This window comes from Lissotriton helveticus, chromosome 4_1 (genome assembly GCF_964261635.1).
Source record: "Lissotriton helveticus chromosome 4_1, aLisHel1.1, whole genome shotgun sequence".
NCBI classification, from domain to species: domain Eukaryota; kingdom Metazoa; phylum Chordata; class Amphibia; order Caudata; family Salamandridae; genus Lissotriton; species Lissotriton helveticus.
Genome location: NC_136063.1, coordinates 1663297183 through 1663316136, shown reverse-complemented (window position 1 = coordinate 1663316136; position 18954 = coordinate 1663297183). Strand labels below are relative to the sequence as shown.

The window sequence follows — 18954 nt, the reverse complement described above, 5'->3', positions numbered from 1 at the left end:
TCAGGTAAAGCGTGACTTTTCCGTCAAAAGCGTCACATTTACTACAAAGACATCACCTTTCCTGCTACAGTGTCACCTTTCCTACTCAAGCTTCATGTTTTCAGATGAAGCGTGACTTTTCCTATAAAAAGTGTCATGTCTGGTACAGAGGCGTCAACTTTCTTACTAGAGTGTCACCTTTCCTACTCAAGCATCACGTTTCATACTTAAGTGTCACATATACTTCTATAGTGTCACGTTTCCCACAAAAGTGTCACATTTCTTACCAAAGTGTCACATTTCCTACTATTGTATCACGTCTCCTACTATAATATACGGTTTCCTACTTAAGTGTCATGTTTCCTACCGAAGATTTGGTTATTTCTGACATAGTACTAGGTAACTAACCAAGGAGCAAGTTAACACACAACACATGCCAATGCACAATTCACTGTTTCTGAGGCTTTGACTTTGATGGCTGGCTTCTAAACAACACTCGGGTGCAATCCCTCACACTATGGACCGATATGTACTTTTTGTAATGATGCAACTAGCCCTCTGTGTGTAGTACAGTGTATTGATTGATGCATGGCAGGTTAACACTCCCATGGGTCACTTTTCATTGCTTGACATGCTTGTACACTTGGGATGTGTTGCATGGGTATGTTAACAGTGTACATATGTGTGACTCCTTGCGTTCATGGTGCCGACACTAGGACAGGCAATATATTGCTTTGACATGTACAAACATGTTGTCAGTTGTGCATTTCTTGACATGATCCAATTGAATTACAGTTTGCATTAAACTTGCAGTGATGTAAGTATCTGTGTTGTTGGCATTTTTAGTTTTATGGGCCCGTGACATGAAAGCAAAGACAGGTAATGGGTTCAAATATTTATTGACATGTTGGGCCTTCAGTACATTTTGGAGTCATGGTTCATCCCACAACATGTTGTTCAGGCACAGAAACGTTGCACGATTTCCAACCACCGTATTGAGGATGTCTCTACCATCTGCTTCCTCCTTCATCGGCTCCTACTGATGTTGCCCCCAGTCCCAGGGGAAATTGGTCCGCACACATATGTTATGCAGTATGGCATAAACCAGGATTATTTTACACATCCTTGGGGTGAGTAGAGTAATCTCCCTACTAAGATGTCAAGACAGCGGAACCTGGCCTTGAGCAGGCGAAAGCTTCGCTCCACAATGTTGCATATCTTGCTGAGTGCTGGTTATAGGCCCACTCAGGTTCAGACTGCGGGTGTCCATTTGGGGTCATTACCCACGGCTGAAACCCATATCTTTGGTCAGCTGAAGTGAAAAAAAAGGACAACTGTAAATGCTTTTGTTCACTGTTACATATACATTCCTGTCCATGTGTGTTATATGCAGTGATACTGTCATGCATATTTTGTACAGAATTCCACAATATGGGTTGCTCATACAGGTAGTCATAGATTTACACATGGCTTTTCCATTACTCAGTGTAATAGCAAATGCTGAGCATGGGCTGATACATTGCACACTTCTACATCTTGACTGTCATGTTGTTCCTGGACCTTTCTGTTCTGGCTATTTAGAGATGCTCCTGCCCACTCTATGTTATGTGCTCACACTACATGTGTGAAGTGGCAGATTGGGATCAGATATTTAGCTAGTTGGTCTTCCCTAGGTAGGTAGTGACATTGCAGGCATGCCTTACACTGACACATGCATATGTCCATTGTAAACCACATATGTCGTTGGTGGGCTACATGGCATTGGCCTTGTCTTTAAGGATAATTTGTTAGCCAGTGCAATAGATGTGGTTCCATCGATCCATCCAGACAGGATGACCAGACACATTGCAACTGAGTGACGTAGTGTCACTACTTCTATTTACAAATTAATAGGTGCATGACAAAGTGGGACAACATTGTGTCCCTGTTGAATGACATTGCTCCCACTATGCGTACATGACACCGGGACCCTGATCATTTTAGAGTGTCACTCTGCAGTGTAGCAAGGGACCTTACTGCACTACACAACATCACTGAGAAAGGGCAGTAGTGCACAGTAATTAGGCCATGCTGCACATTCCAGTTAATGCAGGCTGCACAAGTTTCTTAGCAGATATAAATTGACACTTGCTCCAAGGGTAGTTAGGGGCCTGCAGTGCATGCAGGATTGTGTTTGTGTGTGAGGGTGCACCTTCCTGCACAAGGTTTAGCCTCAGAGGCCTGATTATCTATGTATGTGTGCCACAGAACACAGCACACATAGCACATGGGAGTGAATTGGATGAGGTCATTTCTATTTGACTGTTACACATCGCCTGGGCAGACCACTTGATTCGTCACATTGTACAATATTCCTGGGGCGGGATAGATGACATGTCTGATGAACCATGGGAGTGGCATGACAACACCCCCAAAATGCCCACAGAACATATCCCTTACACACAGTGATGCTACACAGCATTTTGGCCATTCATTGGCAAATTAGGTGGATGGTGTATCTTAACATGTATGACTTGGGGATTTGCCTTGCACATGAACCTTAATGAATTGTGTATGAATGAGGTACACCCCTCATACTTATGTACCTTTCTGTGTTGACAGACAGAGGTGGTATTGTGGAGTTTATTTCTAACCATTAGTGGGTCTGCTAGATACTGGAGTGTTCCTTACCTACAAGTAGGCAATTCTCATAGCACCCATCCTGGAAGCAACTATTTATTATGGAGTTCCAGAATATGCATGCATCATGCACACTGCCAGGGTATTTGGCCAGCACATTTGACAACAAACTGCAATGGTCGACAATGGCCTAGAGGGACAAGTGACTGATGTGTCTTTTTTGAACCGCTTTCACCTTTTTAGATTGTATGAACCCATGCGCCATTACCTCAATAAATGAATTTGAAGGTTTGAGACCACTACGCCCTAGAAGAGCACCCTTTAGGTAATTCTTTCATCTTGAGAAATAAAAACATAAGGTGTTGTTAGTGTTTATAAATAAGACGACTTAGCCTTTGCTACTTTGTCACATACAGGCGAGCACTGCACAAATTCACTCCAGAAGTTCTTAAATTTCGCTGGTGAAGGCCAGGTATGTAGGTCTTTGTTTAGAAAAATGCGTAATCATTTTAATGATGATTTGGGAAGCACATTACAAATTAGTTTTTTGTCTTTTTATCAGAAACAGTTGGCTTTTATCAAAAGACTCATCCAGCCCTGATGAGAGTCCGGCAATATAAAAAACCAGGACTTGAAACGCGTCGGCCACTATATTAAGTATAGTCTGATCCCTGGACCATAGGAGTCTTTGTAAAAATTCATCATTGTATTTTTGGAACATAATGTATCGTTAACTGTGTAAAAGTGACTCTGGTTTACATATTACAACTGTTTGTCTTTTCTGTTCTTTTGTGATTTATTGTCATTATATTTGCTTTGTTGTCAGTATCGTGCAATTTATTTGATCAAATGTTAATTGGATTTGTATTGTATTTGTGATAGCACAAGAATGGATTTTTTGTTTAGTAGACTATGTGTTCTTTTTTGGAATTTATTGCAACATGAAGAATAATTAAAACTAATCAGCCAAAATCGACGGCTAGGATAAACGCATTCATTTTTGTTTTCCTTATATTAGTAATAACTTCTTAAAAAATTGGAGGAGAGGGTATATCTAGTTTTGTTCTTGTCAATAAAAAGAGGCCCTACCTTCCCTCCTTGATCTTGTTGGGCCAAACCCCTTCTTTGTATAAGGGTATTTGGCCAGCACATTTGACAACAAACTGCAATGGTCGACAATGGCCTGCACATTGCATTAGTGGGTGTGTTTCCTGTTGTGGTAAAGATAGGATGCTGCAGCAGGTGGAACCAGTTGAATATGTGTGCAGTCCATGGCACCCAGCACGTGTGGGAACCCAGCAATGGAATAAAATCCTTGTTTTGTCTCCAGCTGCAGTTTATGGGTGTTCAGGAAGGGGAGGTGATGGGGTGTTTGATGGATGGTGGCATCTAGGATGAAAGAAAGGAATAAGGAGGAAGATGGCTGGGAGATTCTGGCCACTCTAGTGGCTGTCATCTGGAAGGACCTTAATGCCAGCATGTGTAGTACCTCTATGACCTTTACATTTGGAGGGATGTTGGTAGACAGGGCAGCTATTGGCTATAGACTTAGTGCACCAGGTGTAGCAGCTGTACAATGACTCCCATCTCAGCCTGTAATAGGTAATGACCTTATCCTCCCTGTGTCCAATTAGGATAGTCCGCTGGCGATAAACGCGCTCCCTTCTCCTGGGTTGCCATTGTGGTGGTGCCGGGAGGGAGTTGGTGATTGGGGTGGGGGTGGTGGTCATCTCCTTGTGACTCCCAGCTCCAAAATGACCACCTCTATGGTATAGTTGCCACACTAATCTTTCTGGCTTCTCTTTATATACCAATGTCAATGCATAATTTCCTATGTGTGGGTTTCACAGGTGCAGGATTTTTTTTACGCCCGCAGACCTCTGCGCGACTAAAGCTGGCACTGTGTCACTTTGCTAAAATCTTGTAAATATCCATGCATCTGTTTTACGGTAGAAGTTACGATGAACCTCCTACCTTGCATATTTTAATACTCATGAGATGCAGGTGGTTCTGATGCAGGTTTCCTTTGATGCAGGACTCCTAAAAGTGACTCATCCACCAGGATAAATGTTTGACCTTGTAAATGTGGAGTACAGACAGCGCGGCAAATGCATCACACATTTTTATGCATTGGCCGTGCAAGCTCCTTGTAAATAAGCCCCTAAATATTTAAAAAATGACAAATTCTGCAAGACAACAAAGCTATGCTGGATTCTCTCAACACACCATTAAAGAAGAAATATACACATCTCAACAACCACATAAAAAAGTAAGTAACACTTATATTTAAATTAAATGTAACTGTTATGAAACTCAAGAATGTAAATTAGCCAATAAATATTAACACACTCTCCATATTTTTACGTAGACTTCCTGAAATAAAAAAAAAAAAATGTGAAAACTAATAAGCTGCCACAAAATAACAACTATTACAAACCAGCAAAAGGATATAAGAAAGTAAGTTTTCATAAATAAATAACAAATGATAAACTCACCCAAATCGCAAACGGAAATGAACCCAACGATCTGAGCCTCTACAAAATATCAACAAAGTACCATATAAAATGTAACATATTTTTTTTCCCATTCAACAGAAAGGAAAGCGTCTGCACCACATTAGCATATCCACAACGAAAAAGCTGCAAAACTGTGCGAAACATCTCAACCGAACATGCCTGTAAGAATATAAATTTAAGTAACTGCACTTTTATCATGTTAATAACAAATGTTCAAAAGTTAAAATATAATACATATTTACTCTATTACACTACTTACCGATACAATGACAGAGGTCGCCAAATGTGTCACTTCACAGAAAGGAAAGCAGTTACTAAATCACATGGGCTACGCCTACCACCAAGAAAGTGCATTATAAGTAGTTATAAACTAGAAATTAACTAAATATTATTCTAATACATGCTATGGGAGGGCAATTACAAAAGATGTTGTACTCCATGTAAGAGAGCACAACCATCCTACAAATGAGACAGAAATAGAAGAGAAATATTGCAAAATATAAGAGAGCCAAGTGTTAGCTCCCAGGAACCCACAAACAAAATCCTGAAGGATGTACTACCGAGAGTCTACAAATACATAACAGGACAACACCCACCTATCCTCACTTTAAAACCTTTACTTGCATGAACTAAAAAAACACCAGCACTACCCCACCTGCCCCTAGAAGATACCTAGACATACACACACATACCTCAACATTTAACAATTACACATAATAAGGAACCTTTCATTTTACAAGAAAATCTAAATATTGAGAAACAAATCCTAATACTCTCTACAGCAAACAACCTAATGAAACTTAGACAATGTCAACCCTGGATGGTGGATGGGAACTTTAAAATTGTGTTCCAAACCATTCACTCAACTATACATTATACATTGTGAATATCAAAAACAAATATCTCTTTATGTATGACCTACTACCAAATAAATAAAGCGGCACTTACTATGAGCTCTTAAACCATATAAAGCATAACACAAATTCCTACTACCCTAAAAAATGACCATAGACTTTGGGCAAGCCATGGTTCAAACAATTATAAAAATAAACCCACACACAGCCAAACAAGGGTAGTACTATCATTTCAATCAACGTACATGGAGACGCATACACTGTGCAGAATATTCCACAAACAGCAGATTTACTTTTGAAATAAATAAAATTATAGCACTAGCCTAGGTGCCGGTCACAGAGGAAATCAACCACTACAGTTTCTTAATAGAAAGGTTTTTCAATCAACAAAATGATGACAAACGAAGTCCGCTAATGGATTATTTCGAAGACACTTGGGTTGGCAGACTGTATCGCTCCAGATACAGACACCAACCCAAATACAAAATATCATGGTGGAATGTCTATGACAGAACCATGCACTGGAAGACAAAACAAACAACACATTGGAAGGACGGTACAATGCCTTCCAATCAACACTATACAAATTTGTAGAAACATTACAAAAAGAGCAAAGTTACCAAGAACTATGAATGGAGAAACCTATGAGCCAACTTGACCCAAAATGTAACAAACAAACCAAAATAACTTATGACATGCTACAATTCAAAGTTAAACTCTTCATAAACAACAAAGTAGTAGATTACTTAGTAATCCTAGCCAAAAGCATATTATAAAATAATTGCTAACTGACTAAAGTCCTCAAAAACTATGACAAACTTTAAACCAATGTTAATGTTAATGTTAAGCTAAACTTATAAAGCGTACTGACACCATAAGTTTCCTGGCGCTGAAATAATGATTGTGAGGTGGCGACAGAAAGACTAGTTGGACTTAGAAAAGAGCCAGGTTTTTAGATTCTTTCTGAAACTCAGCAGGGTGTCAGAGGTCCTAATTGCCAGGGGGAGGGAATTCCACAACTGGGGTGCCAAGTAACTGAATCTGCGGCCACCCAGCTTTTTAAGTTTAACCACAGGGGTGACCAGAAGGTGAAGATGGACTGAGCGAAGATTGCGGGCCGGGCAGTACGTGACAATGAGTGACTTCAAAAAATCTGGACACTTGCACTGACGGGCCTTGTATATTAGACAGCCAATCTTAAAAGCGGCCCTCTGTTCAATTTGCAGCGAGTGCAGTTTGAACTAACCCTGGGCGTAGTGGGGCGTAGTGGGGCTCCGCGGAGCTACGCGGAGAGGGCGAGAAGCTACGCCCACTCCCGCACTCCGCGTAGCCCCACTACGCACCTCCCTCCCGCTCTCCCCTACATACTTTATTTAAGCAATTACACGGATTAAAACAACTTTAAAGCACTTACCTTGTCCGGGGCTCGTCCGGGTCTCCCTCTTTGAATAGCGTCCTTTTCCTGGATACCAATGCGCATGCGCGGGCGGCCGCGAATGCGCATTGGTATCCAGGAAAAGGACGCTATTCAAAGAGGGAGACCCGGACGAGCCCCGGACAAGGTAAGTGCTTTAAAATTGTTTTAATCCATGTAATTGCTTAAATAAAGTATCTAGTGGAGGGCGGGAGGGAGGCGGGTGGCGGCCGACTCGGCTACGCTCACGGAGTGGGCGTAGTGTTGCCGGCTACGCTGTCTACGCAAAATGCGTAAAAGGCAACATTATGCCTACTCCGTGGGCGTAGCCGATTCGGACGCCCACCCTTAGTTTGAACAATAAGGGTCTTGCTGACTGCCATTTTGGGACTTTATGAATGAGCCTTGCTGCCTGGTTCTGCACAATCTGAAGACGATGGAGTAGGGACTTGGGAAGACCTAAGTAAAGAGAGTTAGAAAAGTCAAGGCGGGAGAGAACAAGGGAATTGACAACTTGCACTAGTGCATCATGCGAGAGTAGATGAGAGATTTTACGGATTTTTCGTAACTGGAACATACTGGCCGAAATAACAGCTCCAACATGGGTTTTAAGAGAAAGGTCGGAGTCAATAGTAACGCCCAGGCTCTTGACCGAGCCAGAAGGGCTGGGAGGTGTACCTAGCTGTGTTGGCCAGAACTGTGGGCCCCAGTGAGCCGCACTGTTGCCAGGCAGGATGAGTTCCATTTTCTCTGGATTTAATTTGAGCTGGTTATGGATCATCCATTGCTGAATGTGAAGCATCACTGCCTGAAAATCAGATACGGCATCAGCGGAGTTCAAGGGAAAAACCAATGACCAAATTCATAAAAAAAAATAATAATAAATGTATTTTATTCGATCAATCAAACAATTATTTAAAATCACAATGTTAATAAAGACTGATGTAATACAAATATGTATAAATTATTTTTAAAACATTGTAAACATCACCTGCCAAAATAGATAAAAGCGAACTCATTCCATCACATACAATAAGCGCCCGCAGCACCTGCCACAATACATAAAATAGACATTGCGACTGCCACAGTGGCGGTCACATCCTTATTCAGACTGCTGGACCACTGACTTGTAGTCGGGAGGTCCCTTTTCTGAATGAATGGCGGTCAGAAAAAAGTCTGACCGCCATCCTAATGAGGCCCTTAGTAATCCACCAAAAATGAGATCAGTGAATGCAAAAATGCAAATAATATGTTAAATCTAATAGAAATCCCATAAAGCAATCCAAAGTCGCTAGGTTCCATACCAAACCACAAAAAGTGTTTTAAAAAAGAAACACTCCAAGAAACCGTAAAAAAAAGTACATCAAATTGAAAACCATTGGTTTATTATCAATACAGATTTCCTTTAAAAAAAAATGTAAGCTCCAAATGGTCAAAGAACATGTTTGTAGAGAAAAACAGGTAAACTAAACTGTAAAAACCCACCCCGAAAAAACATATTACATTCCCAAACATCCATATACATAACAGTTCATTATTAAAATGTAACTAACATCACAAATAGCGTAGTGATACATTACTAAAACAGTGTACAAAATGCAAAACAGCAAACTAGTGAAAAACACTGGCAGCAATGTAGAAAGGGTGGTCGAAATCTGCTCTGTGGTGCCATCATCAGCACCACTGCAATTGCCGACTGCTTTCCCCATCGCAGGGGGGAACAGCCATGACAACGCGGGGATTACCCCTCACTGCCATTACAAGGCAGGGATTAAAACGAAAGTCGTCACAACGACTTTCGCCCGAGGGCGCTGTTGGATAGGGAATAGTTTATATTTCTATCCAACACCTTCCCTACTGCCAACGTGGGCTGGAGTTGGAATAGAAAATTAAACTATTCCACTATCCAGCGCCCTCCAGCGAAAGTCGTTGTAATGACTTTCGTTGTAATCCCCGCGTTGTAATGGCATGCGGGGTAAAAGGCAGCGTTGTAATGACATACAACCCATCGCAGGGGATCCTGGCAGTGGTGGCGGTCTTGTGGGGGTGCCAACGGAACAGTTGTAATTGGGCGGGAAGCCCGACACAATGGTGGCGATCGGACCTCCATCCACAGGTATGGCAGTACTAATTTGGCCCTAACATTGAAACCTCCCTCCTAAATCCCTACTACCCTCAACATGTTCCTTAAAAAAGAATGTACCTGTTCCAGCGAACAGCAGCAGTTTTCCACAACCTAGTTCCAAGAAAATGGACACAAAATTATTACAAAATGGAAAATAGCTGTAAATAAATTGGTCGCTAAATGAAACACATAAAAATACTATCTACACATAGAAAAAAAATGGGAAATATTATAAAAGTGTATTAAAAAATGTTACAAATTACTAAACATGTAAAACATATCAAACAATGTTATAAAACATTATGAAAAAATTGTTAAGTATAAAGGAAATAATTGTAAAAAATATATACAGTTATTTAATATATACTAATAAAACATGTTCAATCAATTAATCAAGGGCTTGTAAAGTGCAGCAACTCACCCGTGAGGGACACAACACGCTGGGGATGGGGAGGGCTGCTGGTCGGACTGGGTGGAGGATCATTCTAAGAGCCAGGTCTTGAATGAGAAAGGACAATCCAAGTGACCGATAAGGACAAGTGCCTTTGCTGACATAAGTGGGATTACAGAACACATACCTCATGACAGCTTTTGCTGCTCTAATCAGCCTCTAAAATAACAATGTTTCCTTTGCATAGCGAGCCATTATTTTTCTTTAACCAGTGAAAAACGTGGCTACTAATGTTCAATTTTCCTGGATCCATCCACACTTTGGGGTAAAACAGCATTATTTAATAAATAAATACGGAGACTAAAGCCATATTTAAGTGCAAACCCCACAGTGGAGTGCTACACAATGATATGCCTTACTCCTGGCTCAGTGTTATGAGTGCCTTCAGAAAACTCCAGAGTGGCTTTGGCTGGAACGCTTCGGCAACAACAGACACAGCTCAAACAGCCAGTCACATTGTGAGTGAACAGAAGTCGGCATGGATGGAGGTACTGGTAAAAGAGAAGCATGAAGACAATTGTCATGCATTAGCCGACAACCAACTGCACCACCAGAAGTAGGGCACAGAAGTACTCAAACACATCAATCTTGAAAAAGTATCAAAAACAATTAGGGCCCGTTCTCCATCAGGCATACACCATAACGGATAGAGAGCCACAACCAGTTTTGTGCCTGGTCTATCAAATCCCTGGGGTGAATTGGTGAGCAAAATAAGGTTGGATTAAACCCAGATCTGTGACTGGGGTGAATTTTTTGCCATTGTGCAACATTCCGTCCATCATCTTGTGTATTTTGCTGTTCACCCTATGTGGGAAGGGTATACACAGACGTGGGTCCAGTGCTCACTGCGCCACTGGAGTCAAGCTATCCTGGCTGATGACGGCTGATAGCCAGAAACCGGTCCTAGGATGCCCTCCACCATCTCACCACATCACTGAACCAAAACCCTCCCGCCAGATCAATGGTCCCAAATCAAGCAGCCTTCAATCTCGCACAATGGATAACCCACTGCGCTGACGAACTAGCACCCCTGAAAAACCGTCCCAATAAACCAGGAAACAAAAGAGCCTCCTGGTTCAACGACAACCTCAAGAACTCCAAAAAGAACTGCCGCACCCTCGAGAAAACCTGGAGGAAAAACCCATCCGCAGACAACATGACCGCCTTCAAGAACGCCACCCGCAAACACCACCAGCTGATTCGCACCACTAAGAAGTCGGCATTTAAAGACCGACTAGACAACAACGCCCACAACAGCAAAGAACTCTTCAGCATCGTCAACGAGCTCAACAATCCCAGCGCCGGCAACAACGACATCACTCCCTCTCAAGATCTATGCGATTCTCTAGCCTCGTTCTTCCACAGCAAGATCGCAGACATACATAACAGCTTCAACGACCTATCCTCTCCCCTACCTCTGAACTGAAGCCCCCTACCACCACCCTCCGTGCCTGGACCCCAATCAGCACCGAAGATACCATCCGCACGATGAACTCCATCCACTCTGGATCTCCAACCGACTCTTGCCCTCACCACATCTTCAATAAGGCCGACTCCGTCATCGCACCCCTGCTCCGAGATATCATCAACTGCTCCTTCAACACCGCTGCCTTCACCGGAAAGCTGGAAGCACGCCAAACTCAGCGCCCTCCTAAAGAAACCTTCTGCTGACCCCACCAAACTCAAGAACTACCGCCCCATCTCTCTCCTCCCATTCCCTGCCAAAGTCATTGAGAAGACCGTCAACAACCAGCTCGCCGCCTTCCTTGAGTCCAACGGCTCCCTTGACCCCTCACAGTCCGGCTTCCGAGCTAACCACAGCACCGAGACCGCCCTCATCGCAGCTACAGACAACATCCGGACACTACTCGACAATGGGGAAACAGTGGCCCTCATCCTCCTGGATCTTTCCGCAGCGTTCGACACGGTATGCCACCATAAGCTAGGACAACGCCTCAGGAACATCGGATTACAAGATAAGGCACTGGACTGGATCATCTCGTTCCTCACCGGAAGAACACAAAGAGTCCGTCTCCCCCCTTCAGATCAAAGGCCACCGAAGTCATTTGCGGAGTACCACAAGGATCTTCCCTCAGCCCCACCCTCTTCAACAGCTACATGAGCCCCCTCGCATCCATCGCACGCCAACACAACCTAAACATCATCTCCTACGCTGACGACACTCAACTGATCCTCTCCCTCACCAAAGACCCTACCACCGCCAACACCAACCTACACGATGGGATGAAAGACGTAGCCGAATGGATGAAGAACAGCCGCCTAAAACTGAACTCGGACAAGACAGAAGTCCTCATCCTAGGAACATCCCCCTCTGCCTGGGACGACTCATGGTGGCCCCCGGCCCTAGGCAGCGCACCCAAACCAACGGACCATGCACGCAACTTAGGATTCATCCTAGACTCCTCCCTCTCCATGACCAAACAAGTCAACGCCATCTCATCATCATGTTTCAACATCCTACGCATGCTCCGTAAGATCTTCCGATGGATCCCCACTGAAACTAGGAAAATGGTCACTCAAGCACTTGTCACCAGCCAACTAGACTACGGTAACACCCTCTACACCGGAACCACAGCCAAATTGCAGAAAAGACTTCAACGCATTCAGAACGCCTCCGCCTGACTCATCCTGGACATACCTCGACATAACCACATATCAAACACCTGAGAGACCTGCACTGGCTCCCTATCAACAAGAGAATCACGTTCCGTCTCCTCACTCACGCACACAAAGCCCTCCACAATCTAGGAACCAGCTACCTCAACAATCGCCTGTCCTTTTACACCCCCACCCGCCAACTATGTTCGTCCAACCTAGCCCTCGCCGTGATCCCACGCATCCGAAAAGCCACCATGGGAGGAAGATCCTTCTCATACCTGGCGGCTAAGACTTGGAACTCCCTCCCCTCTCACCTCCGGTCTACCCAGAACCACCTCTCCTTCAGGAAGCAACTCAAGACCTGGTTATTCGATCAATAACGTACCCCTTTCCCTTAAGCGCCTTGAGACCCTCTGGGTGAGTAGCGCGCTATACAAATCTCTGACTTGACTTGACTTGATTCCGGTCCAGGGAAGACATGTCTTGGCAGTTTGGGCTGGACTGTTACCATGAGGCACAGGGTCAAGACAGATTTGCATATGGCCATGTCTGAACTGGGGTGGTTTGGTGAGCAAAATAACGATGGATTAAACCCAGATCTGTGACTGGGTGTGAATGTTTTGCCATTGTGCAACATTCCGTCCATCATCTAGTGTGTTTTCCTTGTCTCTCAAATCCCAGGCAGCCAGATTCAATTAAACAGCGGACCAGCAGAACATGTTGATGCCAGCATACAGGAATGTCACCATGCCCAACACCACTATGGTGCCAACTCGACTGAAGTTCTTATCCACATTTTCAGGCAGTGGGGCTTTGCTCTTCCAGAACTGAATTCACAGTAGGAGGAATAAGGCAGCAATGTTTATCGAAGCAATAGATAGAACCCAATCCTTGAGGGCAGTGAACAAGAGCACCAGGACAGGCACACGGGTGGCAATTTCCAGACTTTTCCACAATACTATGCACTGCAAAGCCAGTGTTATAATCAACAAATGGTTCTAGACACTAACTCAGCCTATACAATGTAATGATACAATTTCAATCAATGACTTTTTTCAGTCTTGAATTAAATCAAATATAATTCATATAAGTCAGAACATGACAGATACAGTAGTCCAGAGCATCAATTAGTACAAAAATACACAAAAAACCAAGTAGATATGTCTCACAAAAATCCGAGAGACTTCCTTCATTTAATGTATATTTTTAAAGATATGAAATATATACACATATTTACAAACAGGGTTCAGTATCAATAAGAGTGCACAGAAAAGGGTGAAAGTAACTGCTCGTGTAAAGCGACCAAGAAGGTCAGTGTAGAAAAATTGAATTATTTAAAAACAATAGATCAGCCTGTCCTAAAAAATATAGCTCGCAAAAAATATAGTTCTTTCTTGCTGGCACGTAATTGAATAGTCCTCCGTATTCCTGAATTGGCACAGGAGACAACGGGAAAGGGAGGAAGGGAGAAAGGCCGGGAAACTTAGGTACAGGCTCCACAATAGAGGGGGAATGTCGATGTTTCGACCCAAAACAAGATACTGGGTGGCTAGGTTCCTCAGGGGTGAGTCTTCATCAGGACGAGGGAGGGAGGGGAGGGGCAATGTGCACGTTGATGTAATGACCCCAATATCAATGGTCACCTGTAACAACAAATAAATATTCGGACTAAATATCTGCAAGTACTGTCATGTCGGTTATAACATAACCAAGGACAAAATGGCACTCACCCTCAATCGGTGTGCCACGTGTACGGTGTTAATCCGCACCCAGACGTAATATTAATGTGCTAGGTTGAGCACTGAAAAAAAGAAGGAAACAAAGTAGCCATTAATGCTACTAGGGTCATGTGGAGTAATCCACTTATTTATTTGTGCATTATCAGATTGCCAAACAGACACCCTGAGAAATGTCACCATGTGGGTGTAGACTCCCAATTTAAATATTGGTGAGCACATCAATATATGCGAACAAACTCAAATTTATTTGTCCCCACTTATTCATTTAAATTTCATTTCACACCAAAAATGGATCACCTAATGATTCTGGTGTTTCCACAGCAGTAAACTATATTAGAGAAGCGGAATATTAGTAAATGCAAACACTCACCAACACGCCGTCCCTTGCAATAGTTCTCAATCTTCAATGACAAAACACTACATAAAAAAGGGAAGGATAGTTCAATTACAAAAGACCTCCCTTGTCAGAACGGGCATTTCTCAATTTAATTAGATCCCTTCGGACCATAGATCCTAAATCTCGTACCTTTCATTAGTTTTCAAAAACGCCAAAAAATTGCCTCAGTACACGCTCTGTAACGGCTCCGAGTCGCCTCCAACAAATGCGGAAACCCCGTATGTTGAAGGGCTGTAACATCGCCTGGCGACCGGAACGTACCGCGTCACAATTACCTAAGCGACGCCCCTCCAGCTTCAACGTGGTACGTGCAAGGCGTGCCCATTAACAGAGGAATTAAAACAATGTACCTACAACAACTATACACATACGATGAGGCATCATACCAACTGTAATTCGGTTGGTGTGATATATGTGATCACTTGTCCATGTGGTTTTTGGTACATAGGACAGACCGTACAAAAGGTAAAAGTGAGGGTCCTTCAGCTTTGTTGCAGAATTCGCTGCAGGGTACAGGGAGCCCCATTAGTAGATCATTTTGTAAAGTTCGATCACCCTCCTGAAAGTCTTAGATGGTGGGTCCTGGAGAAGGTTATGCTAAATGCCAGGGGGGGCAATTTTGCGAATACCTTAAATGTACGAGAGTGCAAATGGATGCACATTTTTGATACTGTTAATAGAGGGCTTAATGAATATGAAGAGACAACAAGACAAATGGCTACACTGTACAATGGTTGATTGGATTAAGCCATTGTTATGATACTTATGTGACTTTATTCAGAACATGTCCTTAGGGTGTATAATGAATAGCAGAGTCCACGAGATTCTAGTACTGACTGTATGAATAATATCATTATTGAATGTATATCTCACTGGTTATATATTCATATTGTTGTCAATGGGAGTATTGTATAATAGATTACTTTTGAGTATAACTGTTGAATATGTGCACAGTCATTGATTGTCACAATTTTCCTTTCACTGTGACCACGTTTTTAATTTTAAGCTCTAATGTGTTTTTAATTTAGTGAAGAGAATGTAATATTCACCATGGGCATTCATGTTTTCGAATAGACCTTCAAAGTTGCTCTGCAGTTTAGACTCCACGTCTTTTCTGACGGAATCAGCTTGCATCCGCCATGGAAGACGCTTTCGGCGGTTGCTAGGTAACCACGTTGAAGCTGGAGGGGCGTCGCTTAGGTAATTGTGACGCGGTACGTTCCTGTCGCCAGGCGATGTTACAGCCCTTCAACATACGGGGTTTCCGCATTTGTTGGAGGCGACTCGGAGCCGTTACAGAGCGTGTACTGAGGCAATTTTTTGGCGTTTTTGAAAACTAATGAAAGGTACTAGATTTAGGATCTATGGTCCGAAGGGATCTAATTAAATTGAGAAATGCCCGTTCTGACAAGGGAGGTCTTTTGTAATTGAACTATCCTTCCCTTTTTTATGTAGTGTTTTGTCATTGACGATTGAGAACTATTGCAAGGGACGGCGTGTTGGTGAGTGTTTGCATTTACTAATATTCCGCTTCTCTAATATAGTTTACTGCTGTGGAGACACCAGAATCATTAGGTGATCCATTTTTGGTGTGAAATGAAATTTAAATGAATAAGTGGGGACGAATAAATTTGAGTTTGTTCGCATATATTGATGTGCTCACCAATATTTAAATTGGGAGTCTACACCCACATGGTGACATTTCTCAGGGTGTCTGTTTGGCAATCTGATAATGCGCAAATAAATAAGCGGATTACCCCACATGACCCTAGTAGCATTAATGGCTACTTTGTTTCCTTCTTTTTTTCAGTGCTCAACCTAGCACATTAATATTACGTCTGGGTGCGGATTAACACCGTACACGTGGCACACCGATTGAGGGTGAGTGCCATTTTGTCCTTGGTTATGTTATAACCGACATGACAGTACTTGCAGATATTTAGTCCGAATATTTATTTGTTGTTACAGGTGACCATTGATATTGGGGTCATTACATCAACGTGCACATTGCCCCTCCCCTCCCTCCCTCGTCCTGATGAAGACCCGCCCCTGAGGAACCTAGCCGCCCAGTATCTTGTTTTGGGTCGAAACGTCGACATTCCCCCTCTATTGTGAAGCCTGTACCTAAGTTTCCCAGCCTTTCTCCCCTCCTCCCTTTCCCGTTGTCTCCTGTGCCAATTCAGGAATACGGAGGTCTATTCAATTACGTGCCAGCAAGAAAGAACTATATTTTTTGCGAGCTATATTTTTTAGGACAGGCTGATCTATTGTTGTTTTTAAATAATTCAATTTTTCTACACTGACCTTCTTGGTCGCTTTACACGAGCACTTACTTTCACCCTTTTCTGTGCACTCTTATTGATACTGAACCCTGTTTGTAAATATGTGTATATATTTCATATCTTTAAAAATATACATTAAATGAAGGAAGTCTCTCGGATTTTTGTGAGACATATCTACTTGGTTTTTTGATTATTTTTTGTACTAATTGATGCTCTGGACTACTGTATATGTCATGTTCTGACTTATATGAATTATATTTGATTTAATTCAAGACTGAAAAAAGTGATTGATTGAAATTGTATCATTGCATTGTATAGGCTGAGTTAGTGTCTAGGACCATTTGTTGATTATAATACTTGCTACCCAGGTCCTTTGACTATAATTGGGTTACCCCTTGTTTCACACCAAAGCCAGTGGGCACAGCTGGATATTGCAGTCATAGTACTTGATCTGGATGGCCAAAATGTTACAGACCAGGGCTCCATATGTGACAGATGCAAAGGCAATCACCATAATAACCGCTCTAGTAACTGGGATATACTTCTCTAGCACACTGCCGTGCAACTGCAAGGTCACCTGTGGGGTGGAGCCCAGAAAGGTCTGTACGACAGCGACAGCTGTCCGTTTGAAGGCATTGTGGTGTGTGGAAAGCCTTCGAGCTGAGCTGTACACGATGATATGCGACCCTGCTGCAGAAAGTACACAAGCAGCACCAGCGGCCTGTCCTGCCCTAGGTCCCAGTGACAGAAAGTGAGCGTCAGCTGGACCATGACCGACGGCACCAGCATGAAGATCAGTTAGCCCCATACTTAAGGAGCCATCGGAACAGCTTGTGATGTATTCCTATAGGTTCTGTTTCGATCCCCCTATTCCTGACCCTATTCTGGTTAACAAACTAACAAGTTAACTAGCAGCCATCCCATGAGGCAGAAAACCCCCATGATGCAGGAACCGTTATCTGATAAAGCCACACTACGGCACAGGAACGTGTTATCTGATTAGGTCATAACGCTTGCCATCTAATTAGACAAGCGATATTCCTCCAGCCCCTGATAAGGCATACGGAGTTCTCAAAACAAATCAAACCTATGACAACCTGGGAAAAACCCTGCGGCCATTGTTTTGATTTCACCGAGAACTTCAGCAAAAGAATGTGCTAACGACCTGGTCGTATGACATCCTTATTGACGTATCTATGTCCATCCTTACGTCAATCTCGGCACCTTAAAGGTATAAATATTACCGATATTGCCCTATGCAAACACACGCGGTGGTGACGAGATCGGAGCAGCCAGAATTGCCGAAGCCCAGAGCAGAGCAGAACCCGCTGGCGCAGCCCCGCCTTCCTGACGCGCTGAGAACGAGACGCTGTTTTTCTCCTGCCGAGAAAATCCAGCTCCGGCGCTTCCGGGTAGCCCTCGCAGGCAGCCTGGAATATCGAGACCAGAGACAAGAGATACCATCCCTCATCCATCCTAGATTCCAGGTACAGAACTGAATAACCCCTCACAGAGAATTCTTTAGTCTGTCACTTGGCAAAAACAAACTTAACTTAAACTGTAACTTTCTATTCCCGCCCACGTATTAGGCGTAGGTCAGGTACACGGGGTAGGCGTAGTTAGAAACACCAGTGGAGTACGATTAGTCAAATGTATATGTGTATGTAATATATTTTATTCATTTTAAACCTTCATATGGCTTAGAAACCATATCAATGTTTTTACAGTAATATTTTATACTTCTGCTCTTAATGTATGCACTTTACTTAACCATAAGTATTGCAATAATATCGATCCATTTCTCTTGTATGAGAAAAGAGACTGATCAATAAATAACATCTTTTATTGAACACGCCCGTCTCTTCCTTTTCTCTACAATCTGATGAGACTAAGAATGCACGTACTGACTGAGTAAAATAAATTTCCTGTTTTGTTGTCCACTGTATTTGACCCCCAGAC

The 18954-nt window shown here is 42.9% G+C and overlaps 1 pseudogene; it reads right to left on the bottom strand.

Annotated features, from left to right (window-relative positions):
* Positions 1-13272: 13272 nt before the first annotated feature.
* On the bottom strand, positions 13273-17793 carry LOC144828200 (endoplasmic reticulum membrane adapter protein XK pseudogene; annotated as a pseudogene).
* Between the last annotated feature and the right edge of the window lie 1161 nt (positions 17794-18954).